The sequence below is a fragment of the Myotis davidii genome, unplaced genomic scaffold, assembly GCF_000327345.1.
Source record: "Myotis davidii unplaced genomic scaffold, ASM32734v1 scaffold199, whole genome shotgun sequence".
NCBI lineage: Eukaryota > Metazoa > Chordata > Mammalia > Chiroptera > Vespertilionidae > Myotis > Myotis davidii.
Genome location: NW_006290680.1, coordinates 1,728,357 through 1,736,316, shown reverse-complemented (window position 1 = coordinate 1,736,316; position 7,960 = coordinate 1,728,357). Strand labels below are relative to the sequence as shown.

General features: G+C 51.8%; 2 protein-coding genes across 4 annotated transcripts in view; one reads left to right on the top strand and one right to left on the bottom strand.

Moving 5' to 3' along the window:
• LPIN3 (lipin 3) overlaps window positions 1-1,241 on the bottom strand; it is a 16,927-nt gene extending 15,686 nt beyond the window's left edge. Inside the window, exon 1 of the mRNA XM_006763755.2 lies at window positions 1,036-1,241. The gene's annotated coding sequence lies outside the window, so the exon portion shown is untranslated. The remainder of the gene's footprint in view (window positions 1-1,035) is intronic.
• Window positions 1,242-1,436: 195 nt separating this feature from the next.
• ZHX3 (zinc fingers and homeoboxes 3) overlaps window positions 1,437-7,960 on the top strand; it is a 120,204-nt gene continuing 113,680 nt past the window's right edge. For 2 of the 3 annotated variants that reach the window (XR_001513850.1, XM_006763756.2), the window contains exon 1: window positions 1,440-2,145. The gene's annotated coding sequence lies outside the window, so the exon portion shown is untranslated. Of the gene's footprint in view, window positions 2,146-7,960 lie in introns of all 3 variants that reach the window. The other variant, XM_015563915.1, reaches the window with a different exon arrangement.

Below are 7,960 nucleotides of genomic sequence, written 5' to 3'. Positions count from 1 at the left end.
GGTCAAGGCTTTATTACCAGATGCCTAGATCCTAGATGGCAACAGGACACTGTGGGGAAGGCACCAAACTGTCTGGGTTCCAATCCCCCCTCCCGGACACTAGCTGTGACCTTGGGCAAGTCTCTTCACCTCTCCAAGCCTGTTTCAGCCTCTGGAATGGGGATAACATAAGGGATGCAAGAGCAATTAATGACATAATTCAAGTAAAGGACTAGCAGGCAATAAATGCCCATACATGTCACCTATCAGCACCAGCATCTTTCCTGGCGTTGTGACAGCCCCATTCACCCAGGCTGGTCCTGACGACACTACAGGTCAGACTCCAATGCACTGTCCCTGCTCACAGGTGAGAGTTTAGACTTCTTAACTCAGCATTCAAGGCCCTGCATGATATGGTGACCCCACTGTTTGCAAATTGAGCAGGTGGCATCCAGGCAGGCCTCACAGGGTGCCCAAGCCTGAGACGGCTCTGGGAACACGCACAGGACTCCCAAGCCAATATACAACTCCACCACAAGGAAGCCGGAGCAAGCTGCCCTGGGTGGGAGCTTTCAGCTTTTGGGGGTCCCAGATTTGGGGCTAGGTAGGGGCAGGGTTCTCTATCTAGGAACAGAGGGAGCAGGAGGATAAGGGAAAGGGAAAAGCCCAACCCCAGGTTCCCAGCCGCCTTCACAGCTACCCTCCCCACCTGGCCAGCCTCAGGGCCAGCTGGGCAAGGTCACCCCTGCTTTGCCACTGAGACTACTGAGTACCAGAATGGGTGGGTTACCTCCCAAGGTCAGTCGGGCTGGGATGACGCTGGGCCAGCCTACCCCGAAAGGTTTTTGCATCTCATTATCTCCTGATCCCAAGTTCTGGATGTCCAGGACCCCTCCCCCTTACCCTCGCTGGGCCGGAAACAAGGACGAAGTGAGTTCCTCAGCCCTCGAAAGTTCCCTTCTGGCTAGAGACCGACTCAGGCCCGAGAACAGGAAGGAATGAGGTTCGAATGGCAGGACGGATGGGCGGGGCAAGGCGGGACGGGGCGCGGGGTACCTCTTCGCAGGCCCGGGTTAGGCCCTACCTCTGGAGCTGCCCACTGGACCACCGGGACCCGGAGCCGCCGCCTCTACCTGAGTGCACAGGGTCAGCGGCTAAGTGTCCTTGGCCCCGCACTCGCTTGGCACTTCCGCCTCCTCTAGGACCGGGAGCGATCCCGGCTCCGCCCCTTCCACGAGCCCAGGGCGGGTTCCAACTCCACCCCCGCCCCCCAAAGACCCCACCTCCGCCCAGTCCCCACGCCCAGTCCCCACGCCCAGGGCCACCCTTGCACTTATAGCGTGTGGGCGGGGTCAGACCTCGGGCTCCACCCCTGCCCCGCCCCACGCCCTGGAGTTGCGGGAAGCATTGTGCGGGTGGCTGGCCACCTGCCTCGCTTCCAGGAACCGCGGCGAGGCGGGGCCCTCAAATCCTCCTGGCTTTGCTGCCAGCTCGCTGTGTGACTTTGGGTAAGTTTTCCCCAATCTGAGCCCCTTTTCTGCTTTGTCCAAGGGGAGAGCCACCTTGCAGGATTTTCGACACTAAATGACAAGGCTTTGTGAGGTACCTGGTGTTCAAACGTCACCTCCTTGGGGCAGTTTCCCCTGACGCCTCTATCACCCCAGACTGAACAGGACCCCTCATATCTGTCATATGCTCACACAGCCCACAGTTGTAATTTCATAGCTGCTCGAATGACTGATGATTGTCTGTCTCTTCCTTTGAATTGGAACTCCGCGTTTATCCTTACACCCCAGCGCCCAGTTCAGTGCCGGGCATACAACAGGAGCTCAATGAATGCCCACCCCCCCTTCATTCCACCTACTGGACGCACTGTGGAGCCGCAGCAGGCTCAATACCGCCACTGGCCAGCAGAGGGCAGGCGATGACCAGCCTTCTCGCCGAGCTAAGTACCCTCTCCAGGCCGGCAAGCCCCACCCACTGGGACAGGTGAGCCCAGGTGCGCGCACTTCTGAAAAGATCCGTCGGCCCGCGAGCCGCCCGCGAGGCTCGCGCTTTTTTCCTTTTGGATCTGTGGTTCGCGGTCTGTCCTGTATCAAAAGACCTCTCGGACAGCCTGTCAGGATGTGGGGCCTGCAAAGAAGATGCGGTCAGAAGGCTCAGGAGGTGAGGGAATTTGCTGTTCACGGGGCCGGGCACTGAGGAAAGGCTTGGAAGGGTGGGTGGTGCACAATGGCAAAGAGCCAGATTCAGAAGTGCTGGGCAGTGGGGAGTGAGACCTGGCTACGAGGCTCTGTGACCCAAGAGGACAGGACCTGGCTGGAACCTCCGTTGTCTTTGCTCTAGCTAAAGTCATTTGGTGTCAGTCCTGAACCCAGGCAGCGTTTGGCTGGTATTTCAGAAGAGCCTTGTTGGGAGCAGAGCTATCTCAAAGTGGCCAGCGGGCAGTGCCACGACACAAACCTTCCTGTGGAAGCGTTAGCTGTAACTATGAAATACTGGAAACATCGCAATCCCTGCAGTGAGAATAGGAAGGGAGGAAAGAAGGAGAGGTCAGAGGTTGTGGCTGCGGATGCATAGTTACTCCTCTTCGAGCCTCAGTTTTCTCAACTGCAAAATGGAGATAAAACCTCCCTTTCAGGATTGTATTGTGAGGATTAAACAGAATGAACAAAGTCAGTGACTGCCCATTGGAATCACTGTGTCCAGTGCAAAAAACCAATGTCTGGGGTATTGGAATTAAAAAACAAATAAAACAAAACAGAACACCTCTCCAGGTGATTGTAATGTGTGGCCAAGGCTGAGAACTACTGGGCCAAATAAAATGCTAAACACAGCACAGGGCACACACTAAGCATTCAATAATGTTTATGGCATATATTTTTTAAGATGCAACACAAATTGTCTTCATTGTTTCTTGTTAGATTGGGTGGAGGGAGTTGATATAAAGTTTGTTGCAGAAATTGTGTTTCTGACAGGCTTGTTTCTGGAACTATAAATCAGAAATTTGGTGATTATGAGGCAGGGGAGACAGAGGCGGCCTCTGGGAGAATAATGCCCACGTGAACTGAATGAGGCCGGGCCCACTCTGCCATGGGTGCTTGTGTTTGCCCCTTTCTGGGGTGACGGATAGAGGCTGTTTTCTCCTCTCTCAGAGTACACTCACCGGATGGACCCCTGCTACTGGCAACGGTTGGTTTCTTAATGAACTCAGAACTGTAGGTGGCACTTCCTTCTCTATGGAACTAGGTGGTCTTCTGTGCTTTGTTAAGTCAGACCCAAGGGTTAGTTGCTGGGTGAGCCAGCGTGAGGTGAAAGGACCCTCTCACCCAGGCCTGCAGCTCGGACCACTCCTGATGGCCTTGGCGAAGGTGGGAAGGGAGGCAGAGGGACCTGGGACCTTCTTCCTCCAGCATGCAGGCTCGGGGTTTGGGTGGTAAGCGGTTGGTATCTGGCTAGAGTTGTCAGATTTAGCAAATAAAAATAAAGGATGCCTCATTAAGTTTGAATTTCTGATAAATAACATAAGGTGTTTTATTTTTAGTGTGTGTCCCATGCAATATTTGGGGTGCACTGATAGTAAAATTATGTGTTGTTTATCTGAAATTCAAATTTAAAGACAGACTTTATTTGCTAAACCTGGCAACCCAGTGCCTGGCCAAATAGCCAAGGAGAACCCAGCATGTGGAATTTGCTGCCGGCGACAGCCTCCTGCCCAGTGTTGCCACATTCAGTTTCCACCTGCTCCCAGCTGCTTCCATCGTGCAACTTGGACTCTCTGGCCTCTGTGCTTGGCCTTGGCCCTTCTGTCAGCCCCACTGCCCTGCTTGGGCCCGTTCCTGCCTCTGCTCTTGCTCATGTTTTCCCGGCTTGGCATGTCTCCTGCCCTCTCCCATTAGCAATTGCAGACACTTTCTTGGGTCCAGGCACAATACTGAGTTTTTCATTTGCATTGTCTCATTGGATTCTCACAAAACCTAGGTAGGAATGGCAGTTATCCTATTCTAGCCATGGGGAAACTGATGCTCTCAAGCATGTCAAACTCGCAGCCGGTGGGTTTGACACACTTGTGAAAAGTGATTCTTAAAGTTGGTTCCTGGGCTGGCAGCAGCCGCCACACCTGGGGACTCCTTAGAAATGCAAACTCACCTACTCCAGACCTACTGAAGCAGAAACTCTGGGGGTGAGGCCTAGCCATCTGTATTTTACAAGCGTCCCCCACCACCAGGTGATTCGGATGCCAGTTGTAGTTTGAGACCCGCTGCTCTAAGGCATGAAGCGGCTGCAGGAGTCTCCCCAGTCCAGGCAGAGGTATACAGGACCACTAGGCAAGGTGTTTATGATCTTACCCAGCACCAAGCCTGGGCCAGACACCGGTGATGCTGCAGCCACAGCACAGGCTTGGGGGGAGGGAAGGAGAGGAAGAAGGAAAAGACAGACAAGAATAGACAGGCAGTCAGGTGACTGTGATGTAAAAATATGAGAGCTGTGGTGGGCCAAGCCCTGGAGCCCATAGCAGGATGGGAGGGGTCAAGTCAAGCTTTCCTGAGTGTGCCACGCCAGCACAACCAAGGGTGATCCTGAGTGGGGGTTGGGGGGTGGGGGAGTGAAAGGACTAAGGAAAGACAGACAAGAGTTTGAACCTGGCCAAACCACCGTACCCGCGCCCCACACCTGAGTAGATGTCGAAGCCTGAAAAAAAAAAAGATTGCCATTTGTTTGGTGAAGAAGGGTGGGAACAATGTTCCAGGCATAGGGTCTAGTTTGTACAAGGTCCTGGGGATAGTTCACTGTTGAGGATGGAAAGTGAAGTGAGGTGGGTGGGAGTGTGGGGTGGGGAAGGATTCTGATGGTGTTGAGATGCTCGGAGCAAATGCAGCTTTAATGGGTATTGAGAAAAAGCCCTCTGGCTTCCAGGTGGAGTGGGCACTAGGGAAGATGGGCAGGAGGACTTTGGGAGCCAGGCCTTCCCTCACCTCTAGATCCAGGCTGCTTCTGCCCTCAAGACATCTGCAAAGATTCAGACCCCTATCGCAGCAGTGGGCAGGTGCGTGGGTCCAAAGCTGGAGTCGCAGGGCCAAGGCTAATATATTCTGAGGGTTGAGGAAGCAGAGGCCCCCCCCCGCTGGCCCCGCCCTCCTGACCCCGCCCCCTGCCGCAGGCCAGAGGAAGCCAAGCTCTGGGCCCCAGGCTGGGGAATCCTGGGCTGGAGGGCAGGAGAGGTCTGTGCTGTTCCCTACCCCTTCTAAAGAAGCCTCCGGTGCCAGCCTGGCCAGGTGGCCTGGCAGCGTGGCCTGTGGCTGGGCAGGTCCTGGCTCCAACTGTCCTTCCCAGAAAAACGTTGGTTTGACCGAAACCTTTTGGAACCAGCTCGTGATTTGCAGCCTAGGGAAGAATACGGAAAGATCATGAAGCATTGCATGAAGTGGAGCTTTCTGTGCATCTAACGTCCCTGTAGGACTTACCAGCTGCCCCATGAACTTGACCTTCAGCAAAGGAACCTCCTATTCTTCCTCTTCTTATTTGAGGATACCCTCTGCTCCCCACTCTGCGTCTGGCATTCAGGACCATGCCTCATTATGCTTTCCAATTCAAGGAGGGTCTAGCATGGTGCTCTTCATTTAAATATATGTTCAAAAATATTGTTTAGGGAGGATCAATTTATGCTCAGCCTTGAATTTTAAGTAGATGGAGGATATACAGGAGAGCCAGCGGCAGCCTAAGTGGGTGGAAGTGGTGAATGAAGGCATGGATACTGGAGCGAAAGTGAGTACAAGCAGATAGCCTGCCTGGCCTGGAATATGGGGCAAAACCGTGGGCATTGAGGAACAATTGATGGTTGTTGAGCAGGAGAGTGACATAATATTGCTAGTCGTTGTACTAGATCCCAGCTCCATTGTTACTTCCTCGGGAAGCCTTCGGCTGACAGACTTTAAGGTGACCCTCTGTATCCCTGCCTCCTGGTCTTCATGCCTTTGTGTTATCCCTACCTTTTGAGGGTGGGCGGGACCTGTAACTTGATTTTAACCAATAGAATATGGCAGGGGTGCTAGCTGTCACTCCCATGATTATGTTACAGACTAGCTCTGGAAACTCTCCATGCTTACTTGATGAAGTAAACAGCCAGGTTTAGGAAGCTCACAAGGAGCTATGGTGGTCTCTAGAAGCTGTGGCAGCCTTCAGCAAAAAGCTAGAGTCCTTAGTCCTATTGTCACAAGAAAATGAACCCAGCCAGCAACCTGCGTGAGCTTGGAAGCAATTTTTCTCCAGTTCAGCCTCCAAATGAGAATGCACCCTGGCTGTGACCTTGATTGCAGCCTTGTGAGTCCCAAAGCAGAAGACCCAACTAAGCCATGCTCAGACTCCTGACTCATAGAAGTAGTGAGATAATCCTACATAATAAAAGGCTAATATGCAAATCGACTGAACAGAACAACCGGTCGCTATGACGCACACTGACCACCAGGGGGCAGATGCTCAACACAGGAGCTGCCCCCTGGTGGTCAGTGTGCTCCCACAGGGGGAGTACGTCTCCGCCAGAAGCCAGGCTCACAGCTGCCGAGTGCAGTGGTGGGCAGGAGCCTCTCCCAGCAGCGCTAAGGATGTCCGACTGATGGTTTAGACCTGCTCCCTGGAGCCATCAGTCGGACATTCCCCGAGGGCTCCCAGACTGTGAGAGGGTGCAGGCAGACTGAGGGATCCCCCCCAAGTGCACAAATTTCATGCACTGGGCCTCTAGTACATGTATGTTGTTCAAAATTTCTAAATTTTGGGTGATTTGTTACACAGTAATAGCTAATTAATACACCTTCTGGCTCGATTGACTTTCCCTTACATAGGCTCTCATAGAATTATGTGTCTTTTCATCTTAGTGTTGTATGTGGGCCTTATAGATACCATTCAGTGAAAGCTATGTCTTCACAAGGGCACTTTTTGCTCATCACTGTAACCTGAAGCCTCATGTGGTGCCTGGTACACAAAAGGAGAGCCACAATAAGTATTAGTTGCATGTGTAAGTGAGTGAATGCTCTTATTTGAAGTTTATAACAAGCAAGCTGGTGAAGTAGGAACCATTGTTATACATGAAGAAAAGAAAACCAGTTATTAACTTATACTTAAAAATATGCTGAGCAAAATCTTATCCTATACTGAATAAAATTTTGGTTATGCATGCCACCCTATCCTAATTTTTAGTGTGACCCAAGAATAATTTAAATAATTTGGGAGCAGGGAGCAATTGCATGATTGCATGGTATGACATCCTTTATGTAGTATTATATTTTTCTCAAAAGCACAACTATGCCAAAATAATTCTGGGCTCCTTTGGTTTTTCCAAAGGCTTCTCTTATCTCTCACTTAAATCATTCTTCGGAAACTCCTGCCCTGCGATGTCCTTTCCTAGCACTGCCAGACCCTCATCTGCCAATGCTTTGTGATTCCAGCTGTTCCCAGCATCACTCTCATTGACTTCATACAATTCTATGTCTTTGGCAAGACTTCTTTCTACACAGCAGTGAGCAGCTACGACTTAGATGTACACTCAACAGCCTGGATAGAATTTAGGGAATCAAGTGGGGAAACTAGTAACAGATTTAAAGCTCCATACTTTCCCAGTTTTATTGAGGTCTGACTGGCGTTCAGTAAACCACACATGTTTAAAGTGTGCATTGGAGTTTTGACAGGTGTAGATAACCATGAAACCATTGCCACACTCAGTAGTTTCATTTTGTACTCCTCTTGCATCAGACTCTCAGAGGTCAGAGCCACCTGACAGTGGGACACTGTTAAAACCAAAGTCAGTTCTGGTTAGATCTCTGCTCAAAACCTGCCAGTGGTTCCCAGTCTCCCACCTCCCACTCTCTGCTCTCATCTCCCACTCAGCTCCCCCTCACTGCCTGCAGCCACCACATTCACCTCCTGGTTGGTTCTCAAGCACACCAGGCACACTGCCCCTTCTGCCCTGGCGGTTTCCTCTACCCAG